Genomic DNA, 20,462 nt, shown 5'->3' with positions numbered 1-20,462 from the left:
GACAACAGCTCGCAGATACAATGTGTGTTTAGCCTACATTTGTGGCCAAAAGTTTTGAGAATGACAAATATTAATTTCCACAAAGTTTGCTGCTTCAGTGTCTAGATATTTTTGTTAGATGTTACTATGGATACTGAAGTATAATTACAAGCATTTCATACGTGTCAAAGGCTTTTATTGACAATGACATGAAGTTGATGCAAGAGTCAATATTTGAGGTGTTGATCCTTCTTTTTCAAGACCTCTGCAATCTGCCCTGGCATGCTGTCAATTAACTTCTGGGCTACATCCTGACTGATGGCAGCCCATTCTTGCATGATCAATGCTTGGAGTTTGTCAAAATTTGTGGGTTTTTGTTTGACCACCTGCCTTTTTAGGATTGACCACAAGTTCTCAATGGGATTAAGGTCTGGGCAGTTTACTGGCCATTGACTCAAAATATCGATGTTTTGTTCCCGAACCACTTAGTTATCACTTTTGCCTTATGGCAAGGTGCTCCATCATGCTGGAAAGGGCATTGTTTGTCACAAAACTGTTGCTCTCTGAGGATGTGTTGGTACCATTCTTTATTCATGGCTGTGTTCTTAGGCAAAACTGTGAGTGAGCCCACTCCCTTGGCTGAGAAGCAACCCCACACATGAATGGTCTCAGGATGCTTTACTGTTGGCATGACACAGGACTGATGGTAGCGCTCAGCTTGTCTTCTCCGGACAAGCTTTTTCCCGGATGCCGCAAACAATTGGAAAGGGGATTCATCAGAGAAAATAACTTTACCCCAGTCTGTCCCTGATGTTTTTTCTGACGAGAAGTGGCTTCTTTGCTGCCCTTCTTGACACCAGGCCATTCTCCAAAAGTCTTCGCCTCACTGTGCATGCAGATGCACTCGCACCGGCCTGCTGCCATTCCTGAGCAAGGTCTGTACTGGTGGTGCCCCGATCCCGCAGCTGAATCAACTTTAGGAGACGGTCCTGGCGCTTGCTGGACTTTCTTTGGCGCCCTGAAGCCTTCTTCACAACAATTGAACCATTCTCCTTGAAGTTCTTGATGACCTGATAAATGGTTGATTTAGGTGCAATCTTACTGGCAGCAATATCCTTGCCTGTGAAGCCCCTTTTGTGCAAAGCAATGATGACTGCATGCGTTTCCTTGCAGGTAACCATTGTTGACAGAGGAAGAATAATGATTCCAAGCACCATCCTCCTTTTGAAGCTTCCAGTCTGTTATTCGAACTCAATCAGCGTGACAGAGTAATCTCCAGCCTTGTCCTCATCAACACTCACACCTGTGTTAACGAGAGAATCACTGACATGTCAGCTGGTCCTTTTGTGGCAGGGCTGAAATGCAGTGGAAATGTTTTGGGGGGATTTAGTTCATTTTCATGACAGAGGGACTTTGCAATTAATTGCTATTCATCTGGTCACTCTTCATGACATTCTGGAATATATGCAAATTGCCATCATACAAACTGAGGCAGCAGACTTTGACAAATATTCATTTTCACATCCTCAAAACTTTTGGCCACGACTGTACATGATAAGATTATTATTGACAAAAAGAGCAAGATTATTTTTATCATCATGTCATCAGAATAAGACCCGTGATATTGATTGGAAAGGAGCATCAAGCTCGTCACTGGGCGCTTTCACCACCCTGTGAAGTTCATCATAAAAGAAAAGATTAAGAACAGACAGAGGGAGAGTTCCTCTGTCCAGTGTCTGTGTTCTTTTGCCCATTTTAGTATTTTATTTTTATTGGCCATTCTGAGAGATGGCTTTTTCTTTACAACTCTGCCTAGGAGGCCAGCATCCCGGAGTCGCCTCCTCACTGTTGATGTTGAGACTGGTGTTTTGCGGATTCTATTTAATGAAGCTGCCAGTTGAGGACTTGTGAGGAGTCTGTTTCTCAAACTAGAGACACTAATGTACTTGACCTTTTGCTCAGTTGTGCACCGGTTCCTCCCACTCTTTCTATTCTGGTTAGAGCTAGTTTGCCCTGTTCTGTGAAGGGAGTAGTACACAGCGTTGTATGAGATCTTCAGTTTCTTGGCAATTTCTCACATGGAAGAGCCTTCATTTCTCAGAACAAAAATAGACTAATGAGTTTTAGAAGCAAGTCCTTTGTTTCTGGACATTTTGAGCCTGTAATCGAACCCACAAATGCTGATGCTCCAGATACTCAACTAGTCTAAAGATGGCCAGTTTTATTGCTTCTTTAATCAGTACAAGTTTTCAGCTGTGCTAACATAATTTCAAATGATCAATTAGCCTTTTAAAAATGATAAACTTGGATTAGCTAACTCAACCTGCAATTGGAACACAGGAGTTTCTGATAATGGACCTCTGTACACCTAATGTAGATATTCCATTAAAAATCAGCCGTTAAAAATCAGCCGTTTCCAGCTACAATAGTCATTTACAACATTAACAATGTCTACACTAGGGATGCACGATATATCAGTGAACACATCGTAATCAGCCAATATTCGCAAAAAATGCCAACATCAGTATCGGCCGATGTCTGATGTACAAAACTGATGTCAAAGCTGACGTGCATACCTATATAATGAAGGTACATGACGTAATGGCGCCATGTAAAATGTTGCGCTATAAGTTCAACACAGCATTCCTAACCTAGCCCACAATGTCTGCTGTGTGGATCGAGCAGTCAACAAGTCATTTTAAAAAGTAAAAACATTTCAGTGAGACAACTCAAAGGGGAAATCCATTAAAGCCAAGATAATGAAATTCATTGCCCTTGACAATCAAACGTTCTCTGTCGTGGGGTGATGTTGGCTTTTGCCGACTGGTCGAACACCGGTACAAACTACCAAGTGCGCAATTTTTCAGATGTTGCCCTACCGGAGTTACACTGTAATAGCGTCACTATTAGCTTCACGACATACATACTATGGAAAGTCGTTTGGGTCTTTTTTGCGTGTCAAAAAAGATGATACAGTAGCACTGTCAAAGCTGTACAAAAAAGTCTGCAAACATCTGCCACGAACGATGTGTTTACCATACTGCGTTAGTAATAAAGCATCATTTGTTCGACCAACTTCTGGGGTAGCTAGCTTTAGCTTGGTACCTAGCTAGCACCAATACAACCAGCCTAAAAACTGCAGTCATTTTCATTATTCTTAGCAATGATTCCTTGTGAGTAAGTATTCGCTAGGTTGCCACTTGTTGTTCGCCTATTGAAATTGAACTTCAGTTCATGAAAATAAATAGCTAGCCAGCTACTTAACCCTGTTTCCCAAAGCTAAAGTTATAAGCAGCCAGCTAGCTTCATCTGGCTAGTGAGGCTCGACCTGATCAGGTTATGTGTTGTGAAGCTAGCCACAATAAGGATTAGGCACAATAGTGGAATTTGCGGTTTGCCTTCAAAATAAAAGTATGCCATTGACAGTGATGCAAATTAATACAAATTGTAGAATTATGCCATACTTTTATTTTGAAGGCTAATCGCAAAGTCCATTATTGTGGCTAATCCTTATTGTGGCTAGCTTCACATGATGGGTCCGACCACCATTAATGAAATAAGAACTCTCTTATGAATTAGGGTTATTTAGATGTTAGCTAGCTAACTATAGCTACTGAAAAGATTGTCATGTTATTTATTATTTATTATTAAACGACTGAACAAATGAACAACAAAACAGCACAGCAAGTAAGTGAAAAATGGGTTTTGATTATGTTTTACTGGTAATGGGACATGCATAAATGCCAACAAAATAACTTTAAATTTTTTGTGTGTGTGTAACCTTTATTTAACTCGGCAAGTCAGTTAAGAACATATTCTTATTTACAATGACGGCCCGGATGATGCTGGGCCAATTGTACGCTGCCCGATAGGACTCCCAATCACAGCCTGATATGATTTACACCCTTTATCGAACCAGGGACTTACAGTCATGTGTGCATACATTCTGAGATGGGTGGTCCTTGGATCGAACCCACTCCATGGCGTTAAGCGCTATTTAACCAACTAGAATGCTACAGAAGGACAGCCTGATGTGAAAATATCACCCTGGATTCGAAAAATGGGATATCGGTTGCATCTCTTGACACTGTAGATGCAGATCAATTTGATGTGATTTTGATGGACAAAACAAGGACATTTCTAAGTGACCCCAAACTTTTGAACGGTAGTGTAGGTGTCAGAAGGGAGGAAGCAGAAAAGTAGTTGTCATCCGCATGGCAATGATGGGAGAGACCATGTGAAGATATGACGGAGCCGAGTGACTTGGTGTTTCAACCAGCATTTCTTGCATAATTCATTTTACCGACACAAAAAGATCCCACCTTGTCTAGCGTATTTTGTTTTCTGGACATTTTGGAAAGTTTAACGACAAATTAGCTCTTTCCACCAGGGCTGTCGTGACTTTTTGTATCCAACATGTACTGTCCTGCATTAAAAGGTGGATAGAGATCTGGTTAGTGTCACTATACAGTATACAAAAGGGCTGAAATGAAAATTGGCTTATTTTTAGATATGGTGGGTGAGTGTGTTTATGCGGGTGCAGGGGGTTATATGTGGGTATATATGTGTGTGTGTGTGGCAGTAGCGGTGGTGGTGGCGGCGGCAGCAGTAGCGGTGATGATTAGTAGTGGTGGTGATGGTAGTAGAAGTGGTGGTGGTGGTGGTGGTAATGGTGGTAGTAGTAGAAGAAGTGGTGGTGGTAGTAGTGATACTGGAAGTAATGATAGTAGTAGTAGTGATGGTAGTAATAATGACAGTGGTGGTGACAGTAGTACTGGTGGTGGTGTTAGTGGTGATCGTAGTAGTGGTGACCGTAGTAGTGGTGACCGTAGTAGTGGTGACCGTAGTAGTGGTGACCGTAATAGTGGTGGGGATAGTAGTAGTGGGGATAGTAGTAGAGGTGGTGATAGTAGTAGTAGTGGTGGTGATGGTAGTAGTAGTGGTGGTGATGGTAGTAGTAGTAGAGGTGGTGATAGTGAGTAGTAGTGGTGGTGATGGTGGTAGTAGTGGTGGTGATGGTAGTAGTGGTTGATGTGGTGGTGGTGGGGGTGGTGGTAGTAGTGGTGGGGATGGTAGTGGTGATGATGGTAGTAGTGGTGGTGATGATGGGTAGTAGTAGTGGTGGTGGTGATGATGGTAGTAGTAGTGGTGGTGATGGTAGTAGTAGTGGGGATGGTGGTGGTGGGGATAGTAGTAGTGGGGAGATAGTAGTGGTGGGGATGATGGTAGTGGTGGTGATGGTAGTAGTGGTGGGGATGGTAGTAGTGGTGGTGATGGTAGTAGTGGTGGGGATGGTAGTGGTGGGGATGGTAGTGGTGGGGATGGTAGTGGTGGGGATGGTAGTGGTGGTGATGATGGTAGTAGTGGTGGTGATGATAGTAGTAGTGGTGGTGATGATAGTAGTAGTAGTGGTGTAGTGGTGGGGATGGTAGTAGTAGTGGGGATAGTAGTAGTGGGGATGGTAGTGGATAGTAGTAGTGATAGTAGTGGTGATGGTAGTAGTGGTGGGGATGGTGGTAGTAGTGGTGGGGATGGTGGTAGTAGTGGTGGGGATGGTGGTAGGGATGATGGTAGTAGTGGTGGGGATGGTGGTAGGAATGGTGATGATAGTAGTGGTGGTGATAGTAGTGGTAGTAGTAGTAGTGGTTGTAGTGATGCTGGTAGTAATGATAGTAGTAGTGGTAGTAGTGATGGTAGTGGTGGGGATGATAGTGGTGGTGGTGGTGGTGGAGTGGTAGTAGTGGTAGATGATAGTAGTAGTGGTGGTGGTGATAGTAGTAGTGGTAGTTGTGATAGTGGTGGTGGTAGTATGGTTGATAGTAGTAGTAGTGGTGGGGATGGTGGTGGTGGTGGGGATGGTAGTAGTAGTGGGGACTGGTGGTGATAGTGGTAGTTGTGACAGTAGTGGTAGTAGTAGTGGTGGTGGTGGTGGTGGTGATAGTAGTAATGATACTGGTGGGGATAGTGGTAGTAGTGGTGGTGGTGATGATAGTAACAGTGGTGGTGGTAGTAGTATTGGTGGCAATAGTAGTGGTGGTAGTGGTGGTAGTGGTGGTAGTAGTACTGGTGGTGATAGTGATAGTGGTGGTAGTAGTAGTAGTGGTGATAGTGATAGTGGTGGTAGTGGTAGTAGTAGTGGTGATAGTAAGTGGTGGTGGTAATGGTGATAGTAGTAGTGATAGTGGTGGTGGTGGATAGTAGTAGTAGTAGTAATAGCGGTGGTGATAGTAGTAGTGGTAATGGTGATAGTAGTGGTAATGGTGGTGGTAGTAGTAGCAATGGTGGTGGTAGTAGTAGCAATGGTGGTGGTGGTGATGATAGTAGTGGTGATGTAATAGTGGTGGTAGTAATAGTAGTGATGGCTAGGTGGTGATCATAGTGGTGGTAGTAGTGATAGTAGTAGTGGTAGTTGGTGGTAGTAGCGGTGGATATAGTAGTGGTGATGGTGGTGGTAGTAGCGGTGGCGGTAGTAGTGGTGATGGTGGTGGTAGTAGCGGTGGCGGTAGTAGTGGTGATGGTGGTGGTAGTAGCAGTGGCGATAGTAGTAGTAGTGATGGTGGTAGTAGTAGTAGTAGTGGTGATAGTAGTTGTGGTGGTGGTAATACTAGTGGTGGTGGTAGTAGTAGTAACGGTGGGAGTGGTGGTGGTGATAGTAGTAGTTGTGGTGGTAGTGGTAATAGTGGTGGTAGTGGTAGTTGTGATAGTAGTAGTAGTTGTAGTAGTAGTAACGGTGGTAGTATTAGTGGGAGCAGCGGTGGTGATAGCAGTAGTGGTGGTGGTGATAGTAGTAGTAGTAGCGGTGGTGATAGTAGTAGTGGTGGTTGTAATGGTGGTAGTGGTGATGGTGGTAGTAGTAGTAGATGGTGGTGGTAGATAGTGATAGTGGTGGTAATGGTGGTGGTGATAGTAATAGTAGTAGTGGTGGTAGTGGTAGTGATAGTGGTGGTAATGGTAGTGGTGATGGTGGTAGTAGTAGTACAAAACAAGGAGAAGTACAAAATAAATCTACAGAAGCACATACTTAACTTTGTGTGTACCACCTCTCTTCTCAACCTCTCAGGACATAGACGCTGGAGCTCTGTCCTACACCTTGATGGGTCTGAAGAAGTTCACAGAGTACAGCATTCGAGTGGTGGCCTTCAACAAGCACGGTCCGGGAGTGTCCACAGGAGACATCACCGTCACCACCCTGTCTGATGGTAAGCAGGGGACAGATGAAGGAGCGGAACTCTTCCTCTCTCATAGGAGAAATGGGTAGATCACAACGGGTAGTCTTCTTTCTGAAGAGGAAGATGTTAAAGACCTGGTGTGTTGACGTGATCTCTCTTGAGTTCTAAAGAGTAAAACACCTTGTTTTTACCCCTACAGTCCCCAGTGCCCCTCCTCAAAACCTCACTGTGGAAGTTCACAACTCAAAGGTAAGCACAAGTCAGCCACTTCTCTTTAGCACGCAGACACTCTCCTACCTCTCAGGTGATGTGATAGCTGTGGGCCGAACCCTGTTTTCCATGCCATTAGCTCTTGTCAGTGGGCTCAGCTCACACTCAGACTGCTAGCGTTGTGCTTGAAACCTGTATCGACCCACCCAGTAAGCGGCTGGAGACTGTGCCTGTCTGAAGGCTTTCGTCTCTCTCTCTCTATCACAACTCCTAGAGGCTCACACATCTAGAGGCTCATCTCACACAGGAAGGCTTTCTATCCAGCTCACTTGTGTCCGTTTGTGAATGAGCCAGGAGTCAGGACATCTTGCGGCTTGGTGTATTTAGTACCACTATAGAGATGGGGGGGTGTATTTAGTACCAATATAGAGATGGGGGTGTATTTAGTACCACTATAGAGATGGGCGGGGTGTATTTAGTACCACTATAGAGATGGGCGGGTGTATTTAGTACCACTATAGAGATGGGCGTGTATTTAGTACCACTATAGAGATGGGGGTGTATTTAGTAACACTATAGAGATGGGCGGGGTGTATTTAGTACCACTATAGAGATGGGCGGGTGTATTTAGTACCACTATAGAGATGGGGGGTGTATTTAGTACCACTATAGAGATGGGGGTGTATTTAGTACCACTATAGAGATGGGGGTGTATTGAGTACCACTATAGAGATGGGGGTGTATTTAGTACCATCATTTACATTTACATTTAAGTCATTTAGCAGACGGAGATGGGGGGTGTATTTAGTACCACTATAGAGATGGGGGTGTATTGAGTACCACTATAGAGATGGGGGTGTATTTAGTACCACTATAGAGATGGGGGATGTATTTAGTACCACTATAGAGATGGGGGTGTATTTAGTACCACTATAGAGATGGGGGGTGTATTTAGTACCACTATAGAGATGGGTGGGGTGTATTTAGTACCACTATAGAGATGGGTGGGGTGTATTTAGTACCACTATAGAGATGGGTGGGGTGTATTTAGTACCACTATAGAGATGGGTGGGGTGTATTTAGTACCACTATAGAGATGGGTGGGGTGTATTTAGTACCACTATAGAGATGGGTGGGGTGTATTTAGTACCACTATAGAGATGGGTGGGGTGTATTTAGTACCTCTATAGAGATGGGGGGTGTATTTAGTACCACTATAGAGATGGGGGGTGTATTTAGTACCACTGTAGAGATGGGGGGGTGTATTTAGTACCACTATAGAGATGGGGGTGTATTTAGTACCACTATAGAGATGGGTGGGGTGTATTTAGTACCACTATAGAGATGGGTGGGGTGTATTTAGTACCACTATAGAGATGGGGGGTGTATTTAGTACCACTATAGAGATGGGGGTGTATTTAGTACCACTATAGAGATGGGGGTGTATTTAGTACCACTATAGAGATGGGTGGGGTGTATTTAGTACCACTATAGAGATGGGGGTGTATTTATTACCACTATAGAGATGGGGGTGTATTTAGTACCACTATAGAGATGGGGGTGTATTTAGTACCACTATAGAGATGGGGGTGTATTTAGTACCACTATAGAGATGGGGGGTGTATTTAGTACCACTATAGAGATGGGGGTGTATTTAGTACCACTATAGAGATGGGGGTGTATTTAGTACCACTATAGAGATGGGCGGGGTGTATTTAGTACCACTATAGAGATAGGGGGTGTATTTAGTACCACTATAGAGATGGGGGTGTATTTAGTACCACTATAGAGATGGGGGTGTATTTAGTACCACTATAGAGATGGGGGTGTATTTAGTACCACTATAGAGATGGGGGTGTATTTAGTACCACTATAGAGATGGGGGTGTATTTAGTACCACTATAGAGATGGGGGTGTATTTAGTACCACTATAGAGATGGGGGTGTATTTAGTACCACTATAGAGATGGGGGTGTATTTAGTACCACTATAGAGATGGGGTGTATTTAGTACCACTATAGAGATGGGGGTGTATTTAGTACCACTATAGAGATGGGGTGTATTTAGTACCACTATAGAGATGGGGGTGTATTTAGTACCACTATAGAGATGGGGGTGTATTTAGTACCACTATAGAGATGGGGGTGTATTTAGTACCACTATAGAGATGGGGGTGTATTTAGTACCACTATAGAGATGGGGGTGTATTTAGTACCACTATAGAGATGGGGGGTGTATTTAGTACCACTATAGAGATGGGGGTGTATTTAGTACCACTATAGAGATGGGGGTGTATTTAGTACCACTATAGAGATGGGGGTGTATTTAGTACCACTATAGAGATGGGGGGGTGTATTTAGTACCACTATAGAGATGGGCGGGTGTATTTAGTACCACTATAGAGATGGGGGTGTATTTAGTACCACTATAGAGATGGGGGTGTATTTAGTACCACTATAGAGATGGGGGTGTATTTAGTACCACTATAGAGATGGGGGTGTATTTAGTACCACTATAGAGATGGGGGTGTATTTAGTACCACTATAGAGATGGGGGTGTATTTAGTACCACTATAGAGATGGGGGGTGTATTTAGTACCACTATAGAGATGGGGGTGTATTTAGTACCACTATAGAGATGGGGTGTATTTAGTACCACTATAGAGATGGGGTGTATTTAGTACCACTATAGAGATGGGGGTGTATTTAGTACCACTATAGAGATGGGGGTGTATTTAGTACCACTATAGAGATGGGGTGTATTTAGTACCACTATAGAGATGGGGGTGTATTTAGTACCACTATAGAGATGGGGGTGTATTTAGTACCACTATAGAGATGGGGGTGTATTTAGTACCACTATAGAGATGGGGGTGTATTTAGTACCACTATAGAGATGGGGTGTATTTAGTACCACTATAGAGATGGGGGTGTATTTAGTACCACTATAGAGATGGGGGTGTATTTAGTACCACTATAGAGATGGGGGTGTATTTAGTACCACTATAGAGATGGGGGTGTATTTAGTACCACTATAGAGATGGGGGTGTATTTAGTACCACTATAGAGATGGGGGTGTATTTAGTACCACTATAGAGATGGGGGTGTATTTAGTACCACTATAGAGATGGGGTGTATTTAGTACCACTATAGAGATGGGGGTGTATTTAGTACCACTATAGAGATGGGGTGTATTTAGTACCACTATAGAGATGGGGGTGTATTTAGTACCACTATAGAGATGGGGGTGTATTTAGTACCACTATAGAGATGGGGGTGTATTTAGTACCACTATAGAGATGGGGGTGTATTTAGTACCACTATAGAGATGGGGGTGTATTTAGTACCACTATAGAGATGGGGGTGTATTTAGTACCACTATAGAGATGGGGGTGTATTTAGTACCACTATAGAGATGGGGGTGTATTTAGTACCACTATAGAGATGGGGGGGTGTATTTAGTACCACTATAGAGATGGGGGTGTATTTAGTACCACTATAGAGATGGGGGTGTATTTAGTACCACTATAGAGATGGGGGGGTGTATTTAGTACCACTATAGAGATGGGGGTGTATTTAGTACCACTATAGAGATGGGGGTGTATTTAGTACCACTATAGAGATGGGGTTGTATTTAGTACCACTATAGAGATGGGGGGTGTATTTAGTACCACTATAGAGATGGGGGGTGTATTTAGTACCACTATAGAGATGGGTGGGGTGTATTTAGTACCACTATAGAGATGGGTGGGGTGTATTTAGTACCACTATAGAGATGGGTGGGGTGTATTTAGTACCACTATAGAGATGGGTGTGTATTTAGCACCACTATAGTAGCACGTATTTAGAAATGGATTCAGTCTGACTTGCATCTAGAACTGGTTTGTGATCTTATTTGTTCTGTTTACTGGTCAATCAGATCAGGTTTTACTTTGTTCTTCCTTTGTCAGACTTGTCCTGTATGTTACCGTTTGATACCAGTAATGAATGGCCTTATATGGATGAATATCATTATAAAATACATTTCTAATTAGATTAAGACACAAAATGCAATTTCTCATTTTAATTGTTTAATTTGCTCTGTCCTGTGGGCCGTGTCAGTCAGTCAGGCCTGAGGGTTGAAAACTAACATACAAGGGGAAGTGTAGTCTCAACATGTGAACCACAACCCCCCTCTCAATTTAACTTGTATTTTAGAGAAGGGGGGGAAGGGGTGAGGGGAAAGCATGTAGCTGAAATAAGAACGCACTATAAGAAAATGGAAATGAACTAATTGAACACACTTAGCACAGATTTAATTAGTGCTGTTCCCCCAACTCACGGATGTGTGTTAATGTTGGCGTGCATGTGTGTTTTTGTGTGTGTGTGTGTGAGCGACAGTGGGGTTGTGTTAATTAACTCCTCTCTCACGCTGAGTTCCCCCCACCCGTCCCTTCACACACACACACCCAGTCTACAGTATCTCTCCTCCCTCCTTCCACACCATCCCACAGTGCACTGCAGGGCCTGCAGCTAAGGACCTGAATCCATCACTCTCTCTCTCGCTGGGAGCCACTCCTCTCACCAGGGCTCCTCTCACCAGGGCTCCTCTCACCAGGGCTCCTCTCACCAGGGCTCCTCTCACCAGGGCTCCTCTCACCAGGGCTCCTCTCACCAGGGCTCCTCTCCTCCACTCTTTATTTATTATGAATGTCTTTATTTCCTCCTTTCGCCAACAGACAGCCTGTTCTCTTCTCCTTCACCACTACATTACCCTCTAACATCAGTCTGCTTTACGACTGGTGCAAGGCTTTGTGAGGCTGGTATAAGACTGGCATAAGGCTTTGTGAGGCTGGTATAAGACTGGCATAAGGCTTTGTGAGGCTGGTATAAGAGTGGTGCAAGGCTTTGTGAGGCCGGTATAAGACTGGTGCAAGGCTTTGTGAGGCTGGTATAAGAGTGGTGCAAGGCTTTGTGAGGCTGGTATAAGAGTGGTGCAAGGCTTTGTGAGGCCGGTATAAGAGTGGTGCAAGGCTTTGTGAGGCTGGTATAAGACTGGCATAAGGCTTTGTGAGGCTGGTATAAGAGTGGTGCAAGGCTTTGTGAGGCCGGTATAAGACTGGTGCAAGGCTTTGTGAGGCTGGTATAAGACTGGTGCAAGGCTTTGTGAGGCCGGTATAAGACTGGTGCAAGGCTTTGTGAGTCTGGTATAAGACTGGTGTAAGGCTTTGTGAGGCCGGTATAAGACTGGTGCAAGGCTTTGTGAGGCCGGTGTAGGGCTTTGTGAGGCCGGTATAAGACTGGTGTAAGGCTTTGTGAGGCCGGTATAAGACTGGTGCAAGGCTTTGTGAGGCTGGTATAAGACTGGTGAAAGGCTTTGTGAGGCTGGTATAAGACTGGTATAAGACTGGTGTGAGGCTGGTATAAGACTGGTGTGAGGCTGGTATAAGACTGGTGTGAGGCTGGTATAAGACTGGTGTAAGGCTTTGTGAGGCTGGTATAAGACTGGTGTAAGGCTTTGTGAGGCCGGTGTAATGTCGCCTTTTGACCTTGGTCAGGTTAGCCCTGTGACGTCAATGTCACAGCGAGTGGTGTTACTGTGTATTGCCATAACCACCCACTCATTGCCCTGGTGTGATTTTATCTGCAAAGTCCTGTGGTTGTCATTCCACCTCTAAAGTCAATGGTGGCAGCTAGAGATTATTCAGTATTGTCCTTGGGTTGGGCTCGAATCCATTGCAATTCAGGAAGTGAAATGAAATTTGTGAATGGAAAAAGTTGACATTGAAAACAGTGGGTCAGTTTTCTGTGAATATGACCATTTCCCTGTGGTTCAGCAGTAGAAACTGTAACCCCCGTGTCTTAGACTATGTACTCACTGTGTGTCGTTCCACACCCCTACCCAGAGCATCATGGTCCGATGGCAGCCCCCACCACCAGGCGCCCAGAACGGCGAGATTACTGGGTATAAGATCCGTTACCGGAAAGGAACGCGGAAGAGCGAGGCGGCAGAAACCACGGGAGGCACCCAGCTATTCCAACTCATCGACGGTAAGCTCTCCTATCATACCAAGTCACGTACTCATCACGTACTCATCACGTACTCATCACATGACTCATCACGGAGTTGAATTAGTCATGCACATGCAATATCTTACATGGGAAATCATGTGATTCTTGATTAGCGTGTTCTAAAACAAGTCTAGTTTTCAGATTGGCCGAAGGCTCTGTGGCTACTGCTGGTAGTTTAACTTTTGGAGCCAATTGGAAGTTTCTAAGTTGAATACTGTGGTCCCATACTGACCAGATGTTGTATCACTGGAGCGCTTTTCATTTTAGCTTTTTGTCTGGCGTGTTGTTTGGAGTCATCATTTTCCTTCATCGTCTGTGTTACTTCAACATCTCACATCCAAACTGCTATTATACCGTTACTGTAGTACAATACATATCAGACTGTAGCGACGGCAATGAATATTACATGTTGTCTCAGCAACTTTTCTGGCCCCGTCTCACGCTGTGTGGTGCAGCATCAAAGAGAATACACACTTGAAAGTCAAACCCGATTTATATTTGGGGTGCAACAGGGGTGTTTGTTGGTTCAAAGGCATTTAAGCTAGAGATTTTCTTTCTAGAGCCTTGGAGTCCTGGAGTGTCTGGGTGGTTTTCAGCAGTCTGCCTCAGGGACAGCCCGTAGTAGTGAAGGGAGAGACGACACGATTAGCATTTAGCGTCCAAACAGATAAGTCCAATCCGACTCTTAAGAAAATGTGTGCACCAGTTAGTGCAGCTACATGTTCTTTAAAAACAGCGGGTGGTTCCCACGACTTTGAATTTCCAAAACACGCCTGTGGCGGTGATGTAGCCGACCCAGCAGTGTGGCGGTGATGTAGCCGACCCAGCAGTGTGGCGGTGATGTAGCCGACCCAGCAGTGTGGCGGTGATGTAGCCGACCCAGCAGTGTGGCGGTGATGTAGCCGACCCAGCAGTGTGGCGGTGATGTAGCCGACCCAGCAGTGTGGCGGTGATGTAGCCGACCCAGCAGTGTGGCGGTGATGGTGGTCCAAGCAGGGATCCAGCTCCACTCCTCCAGGAGTAAACAGTGTCCTCTTTCTTCTCTGAGTTTTCTATCGGGAACGGCTTGCTTGGGCTACATTCAAACGGCTCATGTGTAAATTCCCCCACAGACGCATCGTGATCAATGGCAGAAGGTTCATCTCTATCAAACCCATTGGATTGGAAAGAGGACGTGAGCTCTCTCTTGATCACGACGACGAGCTCTCTCTTGATCACGACGACGAGCTCTCTCTTGATCTGACGACGAGCTCTCTCTTGATCACGACGACGAGCTCTCTCTGCTCACGACGACGAGCTCTCTCTTTCACGACGACGAGCTCTCTCTTGCTCACGACGACGATGCTCACGACGACGAGCTCTCTCTTGATCACGACGACGAGCTCTCTCTTGATCACGACGACGAGCTCTCTCTTGATCACGACGACGAGCTCTCTCTTGATCACGACGACGAGCTCTCTCTTGATCACGACCGAGCTCTCTCTTGATCACGACGACGAGCTCTCTCTTGATCACGACGACGAGCTCTCTCTTGATCACGACGACGAGCTCTCTCTTGATCACGACGACGAGCTCTCTCTTGATCACGACGACGAGCTCTCTCTTGATCACGACGACGCTCTCTTGATCACGACGACGAGCTCTCTCTTGATCACTGACGACGAGCTCTCTCTTGATCACGACGACGAGCTCTCTCTTGATCACGACGACGTCCACTCTACCTCACGAGCTCTCTCTTGATCACGACGACGAGCTCTCTCTTGATCACGACGACGAGCTCTCTCTTGATCACGACGTCATGAATGGTGGACGAGCTCTCTCTTGATCACGACACTGACCAGCTCTCTCTTGATCACTTCTAACTACTGCAGCTCTCTCAGCCCTGATCACTTAATACACTGACCAGCTCTCTCTTGATCACAAACCCACTGACGAGCTCTCTCTTGATCACCTCTTCCCTTAATACACGACGTCAAAGCTCTCAGCCCTGATCACGCACTACTTATTCACTTCGACCAGCTCTCTTGATCACGACGACGAGCTCTCTCTTGATCACGACGACGAGCTCTCTCTTGATCACGACGACGATCTGATCACGACGACGAGCTCTCTCTTGATCAGCTCTCTCTTGATCACGACGACGAGCTCTCTCTTGATCTTCCCTTGATACACGACAGTCAAAATACACTGACGAGCTCTCTCTTGATCACGACGACAGTCAAATCCTCTCTCAGCCCTGATCACACTGACGAGCTCTCTCTTGATCACGACACGACCAGAGCTCTCTCTTGATCACGACGACGAGCTCTCTCTTGATCACGACGACGACCAGTCTCTCTCTTGATCACGACGACGAGCTCTCTCTTGATCACGACGACGAGCTCTCTCTCTTGATGAGTCTCTCTCTTGATCCCACCCCTGACAGAGTTATAGATTTTCCCTTCACACAAGCAAAGAAATATTGGACTTCCTCTTGAAATATTACGTCTTCAAATATTTAGTGTGTCTGCATGCCCAGCTCGATGAGTGGTGGAGTGAGGGATGCACTGCTTGTACATCCTTTAAGAAGCCCACTGAAAGGAAAGTTTGGACAGTATTCTATCTGCAGAAACTGATGGACCTAGCCTGTGGCTGATTCTGCACACAAACCCAATTACATTTCTTGGTCTGCCTGTCAAAAGAGCGCACTACTTATTCACTTCCGCCTCAAACATTTCAAAGCACTTGATTGAGGGGGAGTGAACAAGATGAGGGCACTTTGGGTAGAAGAGGGAGGAATGGAACTGGGCTTCCTGTCTGACTCTGACTAATTCTCTATCTGTGTGTTGTTGTGGTCAGGTCTGGAGCGGGGGACAGAGTACACGTTCAGAGTATCAGCCATCACAGTGAACGGCTACCGGGCCCGCCACAGAGTGGAGCACCGCAGAGACCAGTCTTCGACCTCAGCCCCGACCTTACCTCTTCCGGTAAAACTCTCTCCTTACCTCTCTTCCCTTGATACACTGACCAGTCAAATCCCTCTACCTCAGCCCTGATCCTTACCTCTTCCCTTAATACACTGACCAGTCAAATCCCTTTACCTCAGCCCTGATCCTTACCTCTTCCCTTAATACACTGACCAGTCAAATCCCTCTACCTCAGCCCTGATCTTTACCTCTCTTCCCTTAATACACTGACCAGTCAAATCCCTCTACCTCAGCCCTGATCCTTACCTCTTCCCTTAATACACTGACCAGTCAAATCCCTCTACCTCAGCCCTGATCCTTACCTCTCTTCCCTTAATACACTGACCAGTCAAATCCCTCTACCTCAGCCCTGATCCTTACCTCTCTTCCCTTAATACACTGACCAGTCAAATCCCTCTACCTCAGCCCTGATCCTTACCTCTCTTCCCTTAATACACTGACCAGTCAAATCCCTCTACCTCAACCCTGATCCTTACCTCTTTCCCTTAATACACTGACCAGTCAAATCCCTCTACCTCAGCCCTGATCCTTACCTCTTCCCTTAATACACTGACCAGTCAAATCCCTCTACCTCAACCCTGATCCTTACCTCTTCCCTTAATACACTGACCAGTCAAATCCCTCTACCTCAGCCCTGATCCTTACCTCTTCCCTTAATACACTGACCAGTCAAATCCCTCTACCTCAGGCCTGATCTTTACCTCTTCCCTTAATACACTGACCAGTCAAATCCCTCTACCTCAGCCCTGATCCTTACCTCTTCCCTTAATACACTGACCAGTCAAATCCCTCTACCTCAGCCCTGATCCTTACCTCTCTTCCCTTAATACACTGACCAGTCAAATCCCTCTACCTCAGCCCTGATCCTTACCTCTTCCCTTAATACACTGACCAGTCAAATCCCTCTACCTCAGCCCTGATCCTTACCTCTTCCCTTAATACACTGACCAGTCAAATCCCTCTACCTCAGCCCTGATCCTTACCTCTTCCCTTAATACACTGACCAGTCAAATCCCTCTACCTCAGCCCTGCCTGATCTTTACCTCTTCCCTTAATACACTGACCAGTCAAATCCCTCTACCTCAGCCCTGATCCTTACCTCTTCCCTTAATACACTGACCAGTCAAATCCCTCTACCTCAGCCCTGATCCTTACTCTCTTCCTTAATACACTGACCAGTCAAATCCCTCTACCTCAGCCCTGATCCTTACCTCTTCCCTTAATACACTGACCAGTCAAATCCCTCTACCTCAGCCCTGATCCTTACCTCTTCCCTTAATACACTGACCAGTCAAATCCCTCTACCTCAGCCCTGATCCTTACCTCTTCCCTTAATACACTGACCAGTCAAATCCCTCTACCTCAGCCCTGATCCTTACCTCTTCCCTTAATACACTGACCAGTCAAATCCCTCTACCTCAGCCTGATCCTTACCTCTTCCCTTAATACACTGACCAGTCAAATCCCTCTACCTCAGCCCTGATCCTTACCTCTTCCCTTAATACACTGACCAGTCAAATCCCTCTACCTCAGCCCTGATCCTTACCTCTTCCCTTAATACACTGACCAGTCAAATCCCTCTACCTCAGCCCTGATCCTTACCTCTTCCCTTAATACACTGACCAGTCAAATCCCTCTACCTCAGCCCTGATCCTTACCTCTTCCCTTAATACACTGACCAGTCAAATCCCTCTACCTCAGCCCTGATCCTTACCTCTTCCCTTAATACACTGACCAGTCAAATCCCTCTACCTCAGCCCTGATCCTTACCTCTTCCCTTAATACACTGACCCAGTCAAATCCCTCTACCTCAGCCCTGATCCTTACCTCTTCCCTTAATACACTGACCAGTCAAATCCCTCTACCTCAGCCCTGATCTTGACTACTTTCACTAGTCTGAATTGTTCAGTGCAACATGTTTTGTTTACTTGTTCGTTTATCAGCATCATAAATACCTTCAAACCCTCTTAATGTGGTCTCACTGCTACCTTTATATTTATGGTTTAGTTTTAATGTATTTTATTGTCTTGATTCTAGACTAAAGTATATGGAGTGTTTAATATTTGTTGTGTTTAATTTCTTTACTGTGTTATAATTTGATATAAGTTTGATCTCCTGAGTTTTCCTCCCTCCAGAGTCCAGGGTGCCAGACATCCCCAGCTCGCTACATGTGCGCCCGCTGGTCAACAGCATCGTGGTGAGCTGGACGCCGCCGGAGAACCAGGACATGGTGGTACGAGGCTACACCATCGGCTACGGCATCGGCAGCCCCCACGCCCAGACCATCAAGGTGGACTACAAGCAGCGCTACTACAGCATTGAGAACTCAGTGAGCACACCCTGTTGTTGCCCTCTGGGTTGTTGCCCTCTGGGTTGTTGCCCTCTGGGTTGTTGCCCTCTGGGTTGTTGCCCTCTGGGTTGTTGCCCTCTGGGTTGTTGCCCTCTGGGTTGTTGCCCTCTGGGTTGTTGCCCTCTGGGTTGTTGCCCTCTGGGTTGTTGCCCTCTGGGTTGTTGCCCTCCGGGTCGTTGCCGTCATAGTTGATAGTGTGTTGTTGTGGAACCATGTTCTTGATGCATGACTGTGAACAGTCTTTGACTGCATGCCTGGCTGTGCTTCATAGTGTCCTGTAGCCTACTGTAATTACAACATGGTTAGGGGGGACCACTGATAATGTTGCATAATTTAGCTTTCATTAAAACTAACGCAGAGAATGGGTTTCAATATACACCTTTTGTCAAGATGATGAATATCCTGATCCTATGAGCAGAGGGTCTCAGAGTCTGGACTTGATTAGCTACATTATTTCATAACGCTCTCTCTCTCCCTCCGTCTCTCTCCCCCTCCGTCTCTCCCTGGCCCCCTTTCCCGCCCTCTCTTTCCCTGGCCCTCTCTCTCCCGCCCCTCTCTCTCTCTCCCTGGCCCTCTCTCTCCTCTCCTGGTCTCTCTGGCCCTCCCCTCCCTGGTCCTGGCCTCTCTCTCTCTCCCCTGGCCCTCTCTCTCCCTGGCCCTCTCTCCCCGCCTCTCTCTCTCTGGCCCCTCCTCCCTGGCCCTCTCTCTCTCCCTGGCCCTCTCTCCCTGGCCCTCTCTCTCTCTCCCTGGCCCTCTCTCTCTCCCTGGCCCTCTCTCTCTCCTGGCCCTCTCCCTCCCTGGTCCTGGCCCTCTCCCCTCCCTGGCCTCTCTCTCTCTCCCTGGCCCTCTCTCTCTCCCTGGCCCTCTCTTTCCCTGGCCCCTCTCTCTCTCTCTCTCTCCCTGTCTCTCTTCCCTGGCCCTCTCTTTTCCCTGGCCCTCTCTCTCTCCCTGGCCCTCTCTCTCTCTCTCTCCCTGGCCCTCTCTCTCTCTCCCTGGCCCTCTCTCTCTCTCTCTCCCTGGCCCTCTCTCTCTCTCTCTCCCTGGCCTCTCTCTCTCCCTGGCTCCTCTCTCTCTCCCTGGCCCTCTCCCTCTCTCTCCCTGGCCCCTCTCTCTCTCCCTGGCCCTCTCTCTCTCTCTCCCTCTCTCTCTCCCTGGCCCCTCTCTCTCTCTCCCTGGCCCTCTCTCTCTCTCTCCCTGGCCCTCTCCTCTCTCTCTCTCCCTGGCCCTCTCTCTCTCTCCCCTGGCCCTCTCTCTCTCTCCCTGGCCCTCTCTCTCTCTCTCTCCCTGGCCTCTCTCTCTCTCTCTCCCTGGCCCTCTCTCTCTCTCTCTCCCTGGCCCTCTCTCTCTCTCTCCCTGGCCCTCTTACTCTCCCTGGCCCTCTTACTCTCCCTGGCCCTCTCCTTCCCTCAGACCCCAGCTCTCACTATGTGATAACCCTGAAGGCCTTCAACAACGTGGGGAGGGATCCCTGTACAGAGAGCGCCATCACCAGGCCACAGTCAGGTAGGACACCTACACAATACCCTACACCGTGAATACTGGAGTAATGGAATGGTCTCATGGACACACCCTAAATAGCCTTACCAATGAGATGGTCACTAATACCCTCCATACTGGACCGGTGAAATGGTCTTTTAATGGAGTAATTGTTTCATCCATAAAAACGTATGCTGGTATCGTTTCTGTTTGCTGCCATATTTCAGTGGGGAGAGAGAAGTCATTTAACTCCCTTAAAAAGG

The 20,462-nt window shown here is 46.5% G+C and overlaps 1 pseudogene; it reads left to right on the top strand.

Annotated features, from left to right (window-relative positions):
* Positions 1-20,226, top strand: part of LOC124025539 — a 74,865-nt pseudogene extending 54,639 nt beyond the window's left edge.
* The last annotated feature ends 236 nt before the right edge of the window (positions 20,227-20,462 follow it).

Source organism: Oncorhynchus gorbuscha, unplaced genomic scaffold, assembly GCF_021184085.1.
Source record: "Oncorhynchus gorbuscha isolate QuinsamMale2020 ecotype Even-year unplaced genomic scaffold, OgorEven_v1.0 Un_scaffold_2275, whole genome shotgun sequence".
NCBI classification, from domain to species: Eukaryota; Metazoa; Chordata; class Actinopteri; order Salmoniformes; family Salmonidae; genus Oncorhynchus; species Oncorhynchus gorbuscha.
The sequence above is the reverse complement of the archived record's forward strand: the minus strand, read 5'-3'. Positions and strand labels throughout refer to the sequence as shown.